Source organism: Thalassophryne amazonica, chromosome 10, assembly GCF_902500255.1.
Source record: "Thalassophryne amazonica chromosome 10, fThaAma1.1, whole genome shotgun sequence".
Lineage (NCBI taxonomy): Eukaryota > Metazoa > Chordata > Actinopteri > Batrachoidiformes > Batrachoididae > Thalassophryne > Thalassophryne amazonica.
The window spans coordinates 62,056,442-62,072,164 of NC_047112.1; the positions used below are offsets into that span (position 1 = coordinate 62,056,442).

General features: G+C 42.5%; 1 protein-coding gene across 1 annotated transcript in view; it reads right to left on the reverse strand.

Moving 5' to 3' along the window:
- Nucleotides 1-15,723, reverse strand: part of rabgap1l (RAB GTPase activating protein 1-like) — a 422,326-nt gene that overhangs the window by 207,873 nt on the left and 198,730 nt on the right.

The window sequence follows — 15,723 nt, forward strand, 5'->3', positions numbered from 1 at the left end:
ACAATTATATCAAAAGATCAGACCGGTTTCATCAAAGATAGACACCTATTCTTTAATATAAGAAGATTACTGAATATTATTTATACAAAAAATGTGGAGAACCATGGAGCAGAATTGCTACTTTCTCTTGATGCAGAGAAGGCCTTTGACAGGGTCGAGTGGGATTATCTCTTCTCGGCCCTGTCAAAGTTTGGATTCGGCCCCAAATTTATATCTCTAGTAAAACTGTTATATATTCAACCCCAGGTATCAGTGCAGATCAATAGCATAAGCTCAAACTTTTTTCCCCTAGGCCGCTCTACTAGACAAGGGTGCCCCCTATCTCCAATGTTGTTCGCGATAGTGATAGAGCCCCTGGCTATTGCTTTGAGAGCTGCTGACGGATACTCTGGAATTTTTAGAGGTAATATGGAACACAAGGTATCACTGTACGCTGATGACCTCTTATTATATATATCAAATGGGAAGGAATCTCTACCAGTTATACTATCAATATTGCAAAATTTTTGTATAATATCTGGCTATAAAATAAATTTTTCTAAAAGTGTGTTATTCCCAATTAAGGGAATGGACCAGCAACATTCCAGCTTCATAAATTCATACCCATTCACAGTTTCTAACAAATTTAAATATCTAGGAATCATTATCACACAAGATTTTTGTAATCTTTTTAAACATAATATATCAAGTTTGCTTGAGCGAATAAAATCAGATTTTGACAGATGGGTTAACCTTCCAGTTTCTTTAGCAGGACGAATAAATGTTGTGAGGATTGTTTTACCTAAATTTCTATTTGTATTTCAATGTTTACCGATTTTCATTTCAAAAACATTCTTCAAAAAATTAGATGGCTTGATTTCTCAATTCATTTGGAACAAGAAGACTCCTAGAATCAAGAAATCTTTTCTGCAGAGACCAAAAATACTTGGGGGCATGGGGTTGCCTCGCTTTCACTTATATTATTGGGCTTGTAATATTCGTTCTTTGTCTTTTTGGTGTGGTGGGCCGGGGGTCGACTGGGTTGAGATGGAAAATCATAGCTGTCACCCATCTTCACTGCGGGCACTGGTCTATTCTTCTGTTAAGACATCTATTCCGAAAGTGAAAAATGTAGTTGTTAATCATTCAGTAAAAATTTGGCGCCAGCTTAGGAGACACCTCGGTTGGAAGATGAGTTCAGTGCTCGCTCCAATAATGGGTAATCATGAGTTTGCTCCAGGGCTTATAGGTACATCTTTTAAGCAATGGGAAACTAAAGGGATACACTGTGTTCGTGACCTTTTTATACAAGGCACTTTTGCTAATTTTGATCAACTAAAAGAGAAGTATAACATTAACAGGGGAGATTTCTTTAAATTTTTACAAGTTCGCAGCTTTGTGAAGGAGATGTTTCCCTCTTTTCCCGGTCGATCCCCTGAATATGAGTTGAACTCAATTATTTTAAATGACCCACTGACAAAGGGCTCAATTTCTAAGGTCTATAATGATCTGTCAGATATGGAATATCTGCCCTCTCTAGGCCACCTGAAGGAAGCTTGGCAAAAGGACCTTGGAGTAAACATATCGGACTCCCAATGGAACAAGGCTCAGGATAATGTCCACTCATCTTCAATCTGCGCTCGACACGGATTATTGCAATTTAAAGTTTTGCATAGACTTCATCTGTCCAAGCAACGTTTGACTAAAATGTTTCCAGGGACAGACCCATCATGTGACCGTTGTGGCCAGAGTCCGGCCTCATTGGCTCATACCTTTTGGAGCTGTCCAAACTACTACAACTACTGGACAATGGTATTTCAGATGCTCTCTGAGGTTTGCCATATGCGTTTAGTCCCAGACCCGGTTCTTGCCTTATTTGGTGTTGCCCCAATTACAACTAACCTTTTAATTAAACAAAAAACTGTAATAAAATTCGTGGTGCTTCTGGCTAAAAGATTAATACTGTTGAATTGGAAGCAAAAGAACCCGCCCTCCTTTACTAATTTATTACTGGATATAATGAAACATGTACAATTGGAAAAATTTTAATTTGAGCTGAAAGGCAAGGTGGACACATTCTACGGGATATGGCAACTGTTCCTAGATTACTTTAACAGGTAAAGTGAATCATACTCGTGATAGGTGACCCCGCCCCCACTCTCATTCTTTCTTTATTTCTCTTTTTCTTCTCTTCTTTCTCTTTTCTCAACTCTCTGTATTTTTTGTATTTGTTCCTAATTTTGTATGTGTCAAAAAAGAAAAAACCTTAATAAAGAGATTTAAAAAAAAAAGAAGCACATTTTAAAACTATACATAATACCGTGAAACCGCTGTATTTTTGCCCACGGTTATCATACCGTCCAAATCTCATACCAGCCCATGCCTAGTCTTCATATTGCAGAACCCAGCAACTTGTACATGTCACTCCCCTTTTTTTGGCTTCTTCTAGTTGCTCAGGGTCACCAGTGGTACAGATCTGCATTAGGATTTGGCAGTTCTACAAGGAGAAGTATCATGCAATGCTAAAATACCCTTGGCTGTATGAGCATAAAAATCTTGACCACTTAAAATCAAGAATAGCCATCTTGTGCCCCAAGAATCCTTCCTGTGAATCTGAAGACCCTGGAAATAGTAGGAATGGACTTATGCTAAGCACATACAGAAGGACAGACGCAAAGTCTTCACAAAATCGATGGCCATATTTTGGCCTCAGGTAAAAATGTGCACATGTGTGGTGCTCTCAAGCAACAACCCAGCCAAGTACTAAAGACCACATAACCCTATTACATTTCTGAGATCTGACAGGATCAGACATGCTCAGAGCAGCAGAGATGTATTTAAAAAATATAACAAATGTGTACAGTGATGTATTAAAACAACAACAACAAAAGTCCAATTATATCCCCTTGAATATATTAGACAGATAGTTTTTCTTCATGGTGTGCTACTATTGAATGACGTTTCAATGAAATCAATAAATTGTTTTTGAAGAAGTTGCACGTTAAAGATTCATGAACAGGCGGCCAGACAACGTATATACTGTAGGACTCACCCTGCCAGTCTGTCTGCCTGTCTGGTCTGCTTGAGGTTTCTTCCTCAAAAAAAAAAAAAAAAAACAATCCACCAGAGGGAGTTTTTTTACTTACCACTGTTGCCTATGTGGTAGCTGAGGGGGGTAGAAGAGGTCACATGAGTATTTTTTCATTACTGTACTTTCATCACAATTTCCATCAGAGATGGAAGGTAACATTAAGCGCTACAAACTAAAGGTTTGGGGAGAAAAATCGCATAAGGCGCAAAAACAGATGAAGGAAGAGAGGAAAAAGGGAGGGAGCAGTGGAGTGAAAATTATAAACATAAAGGATAAATATGAATGGATGGAGGACTGACTTATGAGGCAGAGAAAGCTTGGGAGAGGGAGAGAGAGAAGGCACAAAGTGGTACCAGAATGACTGACAGGCTGAATATTAGCCAGCCTCTTCATCTTCTGGATCGATGGCAGCTCCTTGAGTGGAAGGCCAGCAGTGAAAGTGACAAACAGGCTGTGTTTGAATTACAAAAGCTTTATGTAAAATCCAGTGAAACAGAAAAACAGGGATGGAGAGAGGAGGGAAGGACACAAGGAACAAAAATACAGTGTAGACTTATGATGACCTTCTAATGACAGCATTAATTCCTGTATCTTAACTGATTATTTACACTATGTGTTTTTCTCCTCCACATCAGTTGAGACTAATTATTAAAGCCTATTCTCTATGTTCTTCTCTCCTCACTTTACCCTGGCTGCATGTGGGATAAACTGGATAACATTACCGTAGCTTTTGAATCACAAAAGCCTTGCATGTACACAGGACATGTGATGCCCTTTTAATGACTGCATTACCTCCTTTTATCTCAAATGATTAAATCATTTTTCAAAAAGGGCAATTCAGCTAATCAAGATACTGAGAGCTGGGATAGAAATTATAATATTAATCATACCATGTAGCGTCATATGCTACTGAATTTGTGTGCTGCCAAAATGCAAAAAGATAGGCCCTTCATCACGATAAACCTATGACAAGAATGACTGCTGACTTGTCGTCATTGTTCTTACATCTGACCACTTTTCAGAATAAATATGGTTTATTTAGAGGACAGACAACATCAGTTTTCTGTCAGGGAAAAAGTGCTCCAAATGCTTTTGTCAACCTGTTACTCACTGTTGTGGATGAAAGCAATTCTGACAAACAGCATTATTGATGCTCCCTCCACACAGGTGGTCTCACTTCAAATACCAGTGGCATTTGATGTGGAAGCATAAATCAGCCACAAGACTCTCCTATGGTGCACTGCCTAGTGAGTGTGGATCAAGGCAGATGCATTTGAATGAATGCCGGCAGGAGAAAGAAGATGGATCTGCATCTATGAATACCAGCAGTCACAATAAATCACTGACCTAATTATTTACCCTATAAAAAAACAAAAACAAAAACAAAACAGGTTTATTTCAATTAAGCTTGACAGTGTTAAAGGGGAACTCTGGGATTATTCAAACTGAGCAGAGGCACCTGTGAAGACAGGTGAAGACAGGTGCAGCACAAGCTTGGAATCGGCGCATCAGTCCAGTGGTTTTAGGTTATAATTTAACTACAGTACTCAGAGTGCTCTTATTTTTTTTATAGCCCTAACCACCATGTTCTTCCATTTTTTTTTCTTATGTCTTGTAGTTACCAAGTTTTAAACATTTTTCTTGGTGTGGAGGTATGCACTCTGATTTCTGTAGTTTATAGCCTCAATTGACCATGATTATTTCAGCGGTGTGGGTAAAGTTTTTTTCTATGCCCTGAGTTTTAAGTGTTCTTCCAGGACAGGGTTATGCACTGTGTAAGTGCTGTAGTTTCTTTATAGATTAAAACCACCACAATGTGCTTAATTTTTTTCTATGTAGTTACCAGTAGTTCCCAACTTATAAGTGTTAACCAACAAAGCAATAAACTCTTGACTTTTACTACATAGATTTATTTCTCTTCATTTGAAAAAATTGTATACATGTCAAGTACAAAAAGTAAAATAATTAATGAAGTTGCCACTGAGGTTTTGAAAAAAGAAAGTATGTACAGTATGGTACTGTATCTGGAGTAGGATGTGCAAGAAAATGTGAAATTGCAGCTACAGTTTTTTTTTTCTTGTAGGAAAATCCTTTTTTGGGGGTGCACATAAGACCTACAGACCCACGCACATAAGAGCGTTTACGGCATAGATAGATAGGCAGGACACTTTTTTAGATAAAGGTGTTTTTAGTAAACTTTTAAAGATAATCAGCCCACTATTTAGTTAGAACACTAACATCTGTGTTCTAACACCTCAAACTAAACCATGTCTTGGGCAATGAGCAAGTGAAAATGTCATTGGAAGTGTTTAGTAGCATGGAACAGATCCCTACGGAGGCAAACATGTATGTTTACTTCAGTCAACAATTATCAATGAGGGACTTGTTCCTTTTGTAACCAGACGACAGAGCTTCTCATCAATAATACACTTCTATGGTCTTGGAGAGTGCAATCACCAAAGAGGAAGGAGGCCACTTTAAAAGGGACTTCTTGTAATTTTTTGTATAATAGTGACATTCTAAGTGTTAAATAAAAGTAATTTTTACAATTATTTTTGAAAATTCACATTTTGTATTAATAATTATCGCACTAAACAAATTCACAAAAAATAAATTGTCACGAGAGGCACTGCATTCAAAGCTGAAGTGTGACGTAAGCATGTTGGGCAAGCCAAAGCTCTTTATCTCTTTCACTTTTTACACAGATGCCAAGCAAAGTAATTTCATGTTTTTTAGATTTTTTTTTTTTTATGTCTTGGTGGATTTTTTTTCATCTCAGAAGAGCCGACTGTTGGCTGTGGTAAATGCTGATGTGACGTTAAAGAATGAAGTGCTGTGACTCACCAAAGCACCGGTGTTCTGTGGTTCAGGCTGAAAACACAGAGGGACTGTCTTTTAAAACTCTACGTTTCTTCAGCCCCAGAAAAAGAATTATTTTCAGACGTCGTCGTCCAAAATCAGGACGCTTATGCGGATAAGTTTTCATTAGGCTGTCATGATGAATCAGACTGTAAAGAACAAGTAAGATAAGACTTTAGATACGAATTTATATGATGTTTCCAGAGCTCACGTTGACTGTGGCTTGCCCCGCATTTACACACTTACTTAAGTCAAATAACATTGGGACTGCAGTCTCTTTCAACAGTTCTTTGGTTTCGAACCCATTCTCTGCGGGACAAGTGAGGAATTGTGGATCGCCATCATGTCTGTAAGTGAGTGAGCCAGACTCTATTGTTAGACAAGCGTATAAACAGCCGGCCAAGTCGGTCCAGACACAGAGGCTGTTTGTGACAATCGCACTGAACTTTACCTGAACTTTGTGAAACTTTTGTCAGTCTGTCTTATTGACATTCTCCCTCTCTTGCACAAAGACTTCAATATGGATACATGAGGGCCCCTTCACACATAGTGTGAATTTGGTCATTTGCACATAAAGTACACATAAAGCAGGAATCGGGTGCAAAACGTGTAAAATCGCAGCTGCCTCGTACGCCTGTTGCTACTATTTGCACAAACCAGTGAAAAGAGCAAAGAGTGTGTGCGGCGTGAGCCCATCAAACCCTCTCGCGGCAGGTGTTGGCCAAATTACAGGTGACACACACGAACATCTAGGTACACTTACACGAGCATGTTCTTGATTCACGCAACTGCACGATCTGTGTAGTACTGTGTTGTGTTGGAGAGTAAACTCGTCTTTAACTGGTGCAGACAGGATGCCAGAGGGGCGTCGGTGCGTGCTATTACACACAGAAAATTTTGAAATGTTCAAAAAATCTTTCACACACAAATGTCGTGCTATGTGGCACGATCTATTCTTCAATACGACGTGCAGCTCATCAAGTGGAGTAAACAAGAAGTGAACAGAGCAAGTTGTGACGTCAGTGGATCGCATCAGAGCACAGCTTATCTGAAGGATTATAACAAGAAAAACTAAATCTGTTATAAAGACACTTTAACAGCTGCATACAAGAAAGAAAGGACACACAACTGTTTTATCAAACCGTGACAATGTAAACAAGACAAATAATTACCTTTTTAGACGGCTCAAAATGCTTTCTGCAGCTTGTTAGGCGCGCACGAACGGCTCCGGCTGCAGGCTCCTCTGTGATTCAGGAAGTGATTAGAGTCATTTTCAACGGTCAATATGCAGAAAAAAATGATTAATCCGCCACGAAATTATTGTTTTTTATATGCAGCGTCCATCACAGAGCACGTGGCAGCCGGTAGAACAAAGAACGGCGTCCAGCTGTGAACACAGCGGGTGGGATCGTCACGATGACATTCATGCTATTGCGTGAAGCAAAGGCATGCTCTTGTAAGTGCACCATAACACCGCTTGCAAGGCACTTAGAAAATGTGTGGCCATTCGCACTAATAACACGACAACAGTCAGGAGATAGTCACTGTCATGCTGGCAGTGAAATTTGTCTAAGTGCCCCACGAATGTGGCTTTGGTTTGTGCGCTGAACTGACAGGAGGTGTGGCCCCCAGCAGAAGCAGCTGTGGAGACCTGTCATTCTGGACATCCCAGCTGGACAACACGTACTGTTTGGACGGACATGAACGAACAACTGCCCACTGTGACGCACGTGTGTCTGCTTGCTGTCATCATGTGGATATAAATAAAAACATATCACTGTGACGACATTGACAGGCTGCCCTCAGGTTGAAATGGACCGTTAGATCATAACACGCAGCGGGCAATCTGACGTCACCCACATGAGCTCTGTTCCACATGATGCGGTGTTAGTCCTGCGGCGCACCGGCAGAACACGTGCAGGGGCCGGCTGGACACGTGCCAGCAGATGTGGACATGATGAGACGAGCAAACTGCTTCTCATTTGTGTCATTTCATGACTGTACATCTGTGACCATGGGTCATCTACAGAGGGACAGACGGACTATATTTGTATTGCCGCTTGATAAGAGGGATTCAATATAATGCAATGTTTTTATATGTGTGCAATTTTATTTTTTTTTAAATACGTCCATAGTTTCCTGCACCTGTCACAGTGATGGCAGGTCAGTAGTAAATTTTCTGACTGGCCGCCAGAGCTTTTGGAAAGCGCGAGTTCGAATCTTGTGGGTGACGTGTATTTTTTATTTTTTTTATTTTCACAGCAGCTGTGCGACTGCTGCTCGCACTGTGTTCCTGTGTGCACAAAACCACTGCAACATGTTTTTTCTTTCTTTCTTTTTTCTTCACAGCAGCTGCGAGATATGGCTACACATCACGCAGCTGCTGGCACTGTGTTCTGGCGTGCACGAACCGTCGCACCGGCATCGTGCACGCATCCCCGTCGGCGCGAAGTTTCGTGGTGCGCTCATACAAGCTGTTCTGATAGGAGATGCCCTGAGTTGTACATATTCACACTATGTGTGAAGGGGCCCTTAAGGTGGGAGCTTGGTCCCCACACGCATACGTCATAAAATTTCTGGCCAATCAGACGCATTCTTTATAACTGTTTACTGATTTATTTATTATCAAAAACAAACAAACTCCTAAGAGGGGTGGGAAATGCATGTTGTTATTATGTTTTATTAGATAAAATAAGAAATATTTTTAAGATAGTCCCTCTTTAAAATGCCCCCTGTATAATCTGTCGGTTTACTTAACAGGCTTAAATTGTATACGTGTTTAGCCCTTCCACATTAGCGTTCAAATTGAATAATGGACGAACTGTCTTTGTGTTTTCTCACCATGAAGAGCTGAACTGAAAAACATAAAAAAATACGGTCGAGGTAAAAAAAAAAAAATAATAATAATAATCGTGTCCCCCTTTAAACCTGGGATTATGTGAACTTTTTCTTTTATCTTATTTGTAAGAAGTGACTGAATTTGTTTTTCTCCTGTCCAGAGCTGCTATTTTAGATCACTCTATTGAGCCCCTTTTTACTCATGTACTTTAGTGAGTAACTGTTCCTACTTGTAAGTGGGGTAGTTGTACATTTGAACATGCATGCTCGGAAAATGGAATAAAAGCTTCAGCTGCTATTTTTCTCATCAGATCCAAGTAACAAATCAAATTTCAATGCAGCTATCAGAAGTTTTTTTTTCCTCCAAACAGATGTTTAATGCTGCGTTTACACATAACGACGACAAGTCACGAATGCCACAGAGTATACATTCTTGGCCGCTGATCACGAATGTGATGATTCGGGGCAGAGGCGTCAGGTGTCCTCAGGAACTGCTGCAACCTGTTACCACATGTTACGATTAATGGCACGTGTTGCTGGAGAATTATCAGGAACCATTACGCACGGTCAAGAATAGTGTTCCGCGTTGTTGCGCGCTATTGCGCCTAAAAGCGCATCGTTAAGTTCTATCACGTTGTGAACGAGGTGAATTGTCTCCACACACACACCTATATTCATCCAACCGAATTCAGATCGCTCCAGTTTTTCAGAAGAACTTTGAGACTGCATGCATAGTTGGGCTCTGTGCCATGGAGTAGCGCAGAGAGGAGGAGGAGGACAGAGCCAGATGTGTGGCTTCATGCGGCTCTCGTCTCGCGCTGTTTCCCAAACATCAGGCACATGCAGCAGGTGGAACACCTGCAGGAGCGTGCTGAAGGGCACTGAAATTAGACTTTTAGCCGACTTGGTGTCAGCAATCAAACTGAATGCGGTGCAGCAAGGTTTAATTGTGCGCATGCTTCTTCATCCGCCAGACCGGAGGAGGTGCAGAGATGTCTGTCTGCACGTGAGTCTCCTCTCGCTCCTCTGGTTGCTCAGACTCGTTCTCCCGCTCATCGATTACAACAGCAGGTGGAACACCTGCAGGAGCGTCCTGAGGAGCTTCAGCAGGAACGGTGGAACGACATTTGGAGCCGAGTTTAATTGTGCGCAAGTGACAGAAAACTGATTTGTCGTGGCGCGGCGCGCAGTGAAATGTGACGCCGCGTTACAAGTCGTGTCAAAACTTGACAGTTTCCATGTCACTTCGTATAACGTGTGGCAGTTTGGACTCCAAGAACCATCACAGGAACCACTATGAACGTTGTCACGTTCTATTAAGGATCAATACTCATCAAGATGGATCAACACGCTCAGTTGCGACCTCCACGACGTGAGACGAAATGAAGGTGGTGTGACATTCGTGGAAGATTTTTTGACAGGCAAAAACATACTCCACGAATATCAAGAATATCACGCACCAACACGCACTATTAAGAAACCTATTCAGATGCGTTAAGTCACATTAAGAATATCAGGAATGTGTCACGAATGACAGAAAAATGACATTCGTAACGCGTCTTGGTTATGTGTAAACGCACCTTAAGTAAAAGCTGATCATGAAAGAAGAGGTTTTGGTACTTTTGGTACCCTCTAATAATAACAGGCATCACTGATCCAGATACTCCTAATTTTGCTTAATTTAGACACAAAGCAGCAATCAATGTGTGTGACATTCAGAGGATAGCAGCCTGTAATTAAGAACCAGCTCCTCCTGAGCACGTTGTCCTTGGATGGTGGCAAGAAAATGTCTGGAAGCTTCCCTGGAGGACTGAGAGATTGGGGAGGGTGGAGAGACATTTGGCCTGCTGGGCAGATTGCACATTCATCTGCCTCTGTATCACTGCTGTGGCATTTTAATGGTAATGCTGGTTCTGCATTTCACGAAAGAGAGTATGGAGTGCAGACATTCTATCCAGACAGAAAATTTATCATTTCTCTTGGAGTCAGGTTGGAAAATACTCAAAACAGCACAGTCAAAAAAAACAAACAAACAAACAAACAAAAAAAAAAACCAGCTATGAGAAATCTGTCGGTCTTCACCTTTTACATGTCATTTCAAATTCATTCATTCATAGAGGTGGAAAAATCCTTTGAAACACTTTGGTTGACAACATGACAAACCTTTTGCAACAGCAGCTGAACATCACCCAAAATATGACAAATTTATGCTCTGCTTAATGCTTCTTGGTATTACAGATTTTTCAGCCTTTCTACTTGTTTTTCTGTTTCAAGAATGTGGATTTATAGTTTATCGGCTGCGAAAATAACATCTGTTGTGGCACAGCAACGCTGCTTCATCTTTACAGTGTTACAGAACACATATAACTGAGTTGTAAATTTTGAGTTCTTTAAGAATAGTGGTAGGAATATCACAAATATTATGAGAGAACATCAGCTACGATATTTTCGGCATGTGTTTCTTTTCTTTTAGCATGATCCAACATCCAGGTGCCTCAGTGTAAAGCAACACAATGGCTGGAGAAGGTAAAGTAAACGCCCCATTTCACCTGGCTGCAGCAGCCAGATGGTTATTTTCAAGAGGTAGGAATGGACCAGTTGTCACCAGGACCCAAGCTGGGTCTGTGGTGAGGTGGATGGGGGAACATCATGCTACCAGCCTTGAATTAAGTATAGTCATGCAAACAAAATCAACACAAAAACATTTTGCACTGTTTAATATGTTTGGGAGGACACAATTTGGTGTTGGTGCATGCTGAAATGCCCTTCATGTTGTGCTCCCTTGGTGTCTGCTCTGCTCCCCTCCCTTCTCTGTCTTTCCAGGCGGCTGCATCACGGAGCTGATTGACTCACCTGTCTGCAATCATCACACACCAGTATTTAAACCGTGGTCTCTCCAGTCCACACTCACCAGAAACTCAGCTCAGTTTTGTGGTACTTGGCCTGTTATTTCTAGGAATTCCACTCCATATTCATTTCCCCTTATCTAAGTATCATATGTGTTTTTGACTATTTTTTCTTGTGCTCCTTGTTTCCGGTGTCACCTGCCTCCTGTCGGCTCTGTTGTGGCCACCTGGTCTGCTGTCCACCACGCATTCTGGTCTAGCCTGGGTCTCCCTGCTCCAGTGCCTCCCTCCACATTCATTTGCACATTTACCCATTTTCTGTACTCCAATAAACTGTTACTCTGTTTTCACCTCAGCTCCCTGCATTTTGGGTCCAATCATCATCACTGGTGAACCGTAACACTTCATTTTCATTCTATAGACAAACATTTTTAGTCACTTTGGCAGACACTGTATTGACTTACTCTGAATCCCTGGAGACTTACTTTCCTACAATCACTACACATCTTAACATGAGCAAACCTAAAGTTAGGTTAACTCTCCCTAAACTCAAATCTTACCTCAAAACAATGACTTAATGGTAAACCTTTTGGGGAACAAATTTTTGTTCCAAACTGGGAAACAAATCCCTACAGTACAACTCTGGAAACTGATTTTTGTCCCCACAACATGAAGAATAGAAGTATACTATAAACTCACACACCCGCACAGCATCACTCATAGAGGTCAGTGAATAAAGTGCATCCCCCTGGGAAAGTGACATTTTCTCTGTATTGTGCTTTAGATTTACATACAAAACAGACCCAAAGAGATGAATGGGGTGTGTGTGTGTGTGTGTGTGTGTGTGTGTGTGTGTGTGTGTGTGTGTGTGTGTGTGTGTGTGTGTGTGTGTGTGTGTGTGTGTGTGTGTGAGAGAGAGAGAGAGAGAGAGAGAGAGAGCTGTATAGTTTATAAGAAGGTAAAATGACGATGGAGACAAGTATGTAGATGAGAATGAGGTAATGTAAATTGCTCTGTGTGCATGTCACGAAAATGAGTGCTTCAGTAAATGAGTGTGTTTGTGTAAGTGAATAGAGTGCATGCTAGCTGTGGTTAAAAAAAGAAGAAGAGATGAACCAGCTCAATTTCTTTATAGCTGTGCTTTTAGAGTGTGAAAGTACAGTGGCCACCTGTCTTTTGGGCAGACGTGTCTTTGTCATCTCTCTGGCTAATCGTGTGTAGATGGAATGGCTTTCTATCAACCTTTTGAGAGTTTAGCATTGAAATACTTATCTTTCATCCCAGTGCTACTAATATGTTCACCAGTGACTGAACAAATCATCTGTAAAATTGCACATTTTAAACAGTCAAACTCAATGCAACAGAACCCTTCCCAGTCATATCAGTCAGTGTTTTCAGTAATACTGCTGGTTCATATATTCACATTGTCACGGGGTTCCGTTCAAGACTACTTTAAAAATATAGCAATGATGACTTAGTCGAAGAATTCTCCCTCGCAATGTAATTTATTCATGGCCAACAATTCCAATAAATGCCATTATTATCACTTTACCGAGGCGTTGCTAGGCCGGTAGCGTAGATTTACATTGACGCTACCTGGCTATACCTGCCCGCTGTGCATAAACAAATGATGTCATAGAACTGTCCACAGAGGGAAAAAAAACTGTCCGCAGAGGAAAAGATAAAAAGTCGAGAAGTGTGTGTTGGTCCCAATATGGATATTCTGGATGATTTTCTCATGGACAGTACGACAATGAACAGCAGCCAAAGTAGCCAGCTTGATGAGGACGCACTGTCGAATTTGGAGAGTAGCGCGCGCCAGCCGACACAACAAAAGTTAAAGTGAGCCAACTTTTTATGTACGCGTTACATGTTGTGTATATCAGTAAAAAGTGATAATAATGCAAATAACATGCATTTGTCGTGCGGTATGCATTTTCTGAGTCCCTCCGTCCATGCCATCGCCCGCAATGACAGATATTCGCCCTCATCTAACTCGGGCGAATATCTGTCATTTTGGGCAACTGGGCATGAACGTCGGGCCTCTGAAAATGCATACCGCCCTCCAAAAGCATGTTACTGTATTATTGGTGGGAAAAAAAAGGAGGCTCAGACACTGTATACAAGTTCATGCAGAAAAACAGCGTGCCGTAATCACACTGTCCCTGAGCACAGAGGGAGAGAGGAGGAGAGGCACGGAAAGCAGAGAGGGATGTGGTGCTACAAGCACCCCGTCACAGTATCCTCCTCCTCCCCAAGGTTGATGATGTGCAGCAACCTGGAGAGATAATCAGCCACCACATTTTTCCTGCCGGCACGATGATGGATCCGAAACTGGAATGGCTGCAGGGACAGGTACCACAGAGTGAGACAGCTTTTGTGATCTTTCATGGAGTTCATCCAGGTCAGAGCACAGTAGTCGGTCTCTAGGTTGAACTCCCTTCCCAGCAGAAAGTACTGCAAGCTCTCCAGGGACCACTTGATAGCCAGGCCCACCTTTTCCACATTAGAGTACCTGGTCTCCCGAAGCAGCAGCTTGTGGCTTAGATACAGGGTGGGTTGCTCTTCTTCCGGAGTACCGAGCCAGGACAGCTCCGATCCCAACGACAGATGCATCGGTTTTGACCAGAAACCTCTGGCTGAAATCAGGACTCCGCAGGACAGGTGGTGTACACAGGACACGTCTTCAGGGTCTGGAAAGCAGTCTCACAGTCCTCACTCCAAACAACAGGACTCCTCTGATCCTTTGCAGTGAGGGCGGTCAAGGAAGCGGCAATGGAAGCAAACTGCAGGACGAACCTCCTGTACCAGCCGGCTAGCCCTAGGAAGGACTTCACCTCCTTCGTTCGGGACCGCAGGCAGCTGTGGATCACCTCCACGTTGTCCAGCTGTGGTCGGACCTCACCATGCCCCAGCCGATAGCCGAGGCCCACTCGCACTTGGCAGGATTCAGCGTCAGGCACCTCGCTGAGTTGACTGGCCTGAGTAGTGGAGAGGTGGTAGAGCACAGGCTCAGCCGGCTGGATGAAACTGGCAACAGATGATGACAACTGCTCCTCATCACTGTCCACCTCCGTCACAAGAAGAGAGGCCACTGGAACCAAGGCAGGAGCCTCCTGGATCTGGCTCAAGACTCGTTCCACGTGCAGCAAGTGCTCCTCCCAGGTGGCACTGAAGATGACAACATCATTCAAGTAGGCAGCGCAGCAGACTTCACACCCACGCAAAACACAGTCCATTAGCCTCTGGAAGGTGGCAGGCACTCCATGGAGCCTGAAGGGCATCACCGTAAACTGGAAGAGGCCCACGGGTGTCCAGAAAGCAGTGTAAGGGCGGCAGGACACTTCCAACGGCACCTGCCAATAGCCCTTGCAAAGGTCCAATGTTGAGATGAACCGGGCCCATCCAATCTTCTCCAGCAGATCATCGATGTGAGGCATTGGACAGGCGTCGAACTCTGACACAGCGTTGAGCTTCTGGAAGTCAATGCAGATGCGAAGCTAACAGACCTTGTATTGCACTTAATGCAAGAATGAATAAGATGAATTCTGTGGGATTGAATTTGAGGGGCCCTTCACACATTACACGATTGAAGCCGACAATCGCATGAAGGAGGAACTGCATGCCATTCATGAAAAATGGGAGGTGCCTCAAATGCCTGGACCAGCTGACCTCTGTGTCCTGCAGCTCAGCTGGAGAACACGCAGTGCACATGTGTGGGTGGGCGTGCACAGCTTCATGAGGACCAGCCAGCCTCTGAATGCATAGCCCGGTGTGATACTGCCCAGCTGGCTGATGTCACTTCTACCAAGTAAACTATAATTTACATGACAGACAGAAAGAGTGGAAATTAAATAACACAAATAAGGGTGAAGGCGTGAACTCATTCTTGTGTGATTGCTTTGCTCATATGCTTTGCTGTGGACATACAGCGTCTGTCAGCTGACTGCAGACTGTCAGCTGGATGCGACTGTGCACGAAAAGTGCCAACTTAAAAACACAGACGTCAGACAGATGCAGGACAAACACATAATAATACATACATTAAATTAAAATCACAGAAAAAGGCAACAGAGCGTGAGACTTTTTTTCTGTGACCTGATGAGGTCC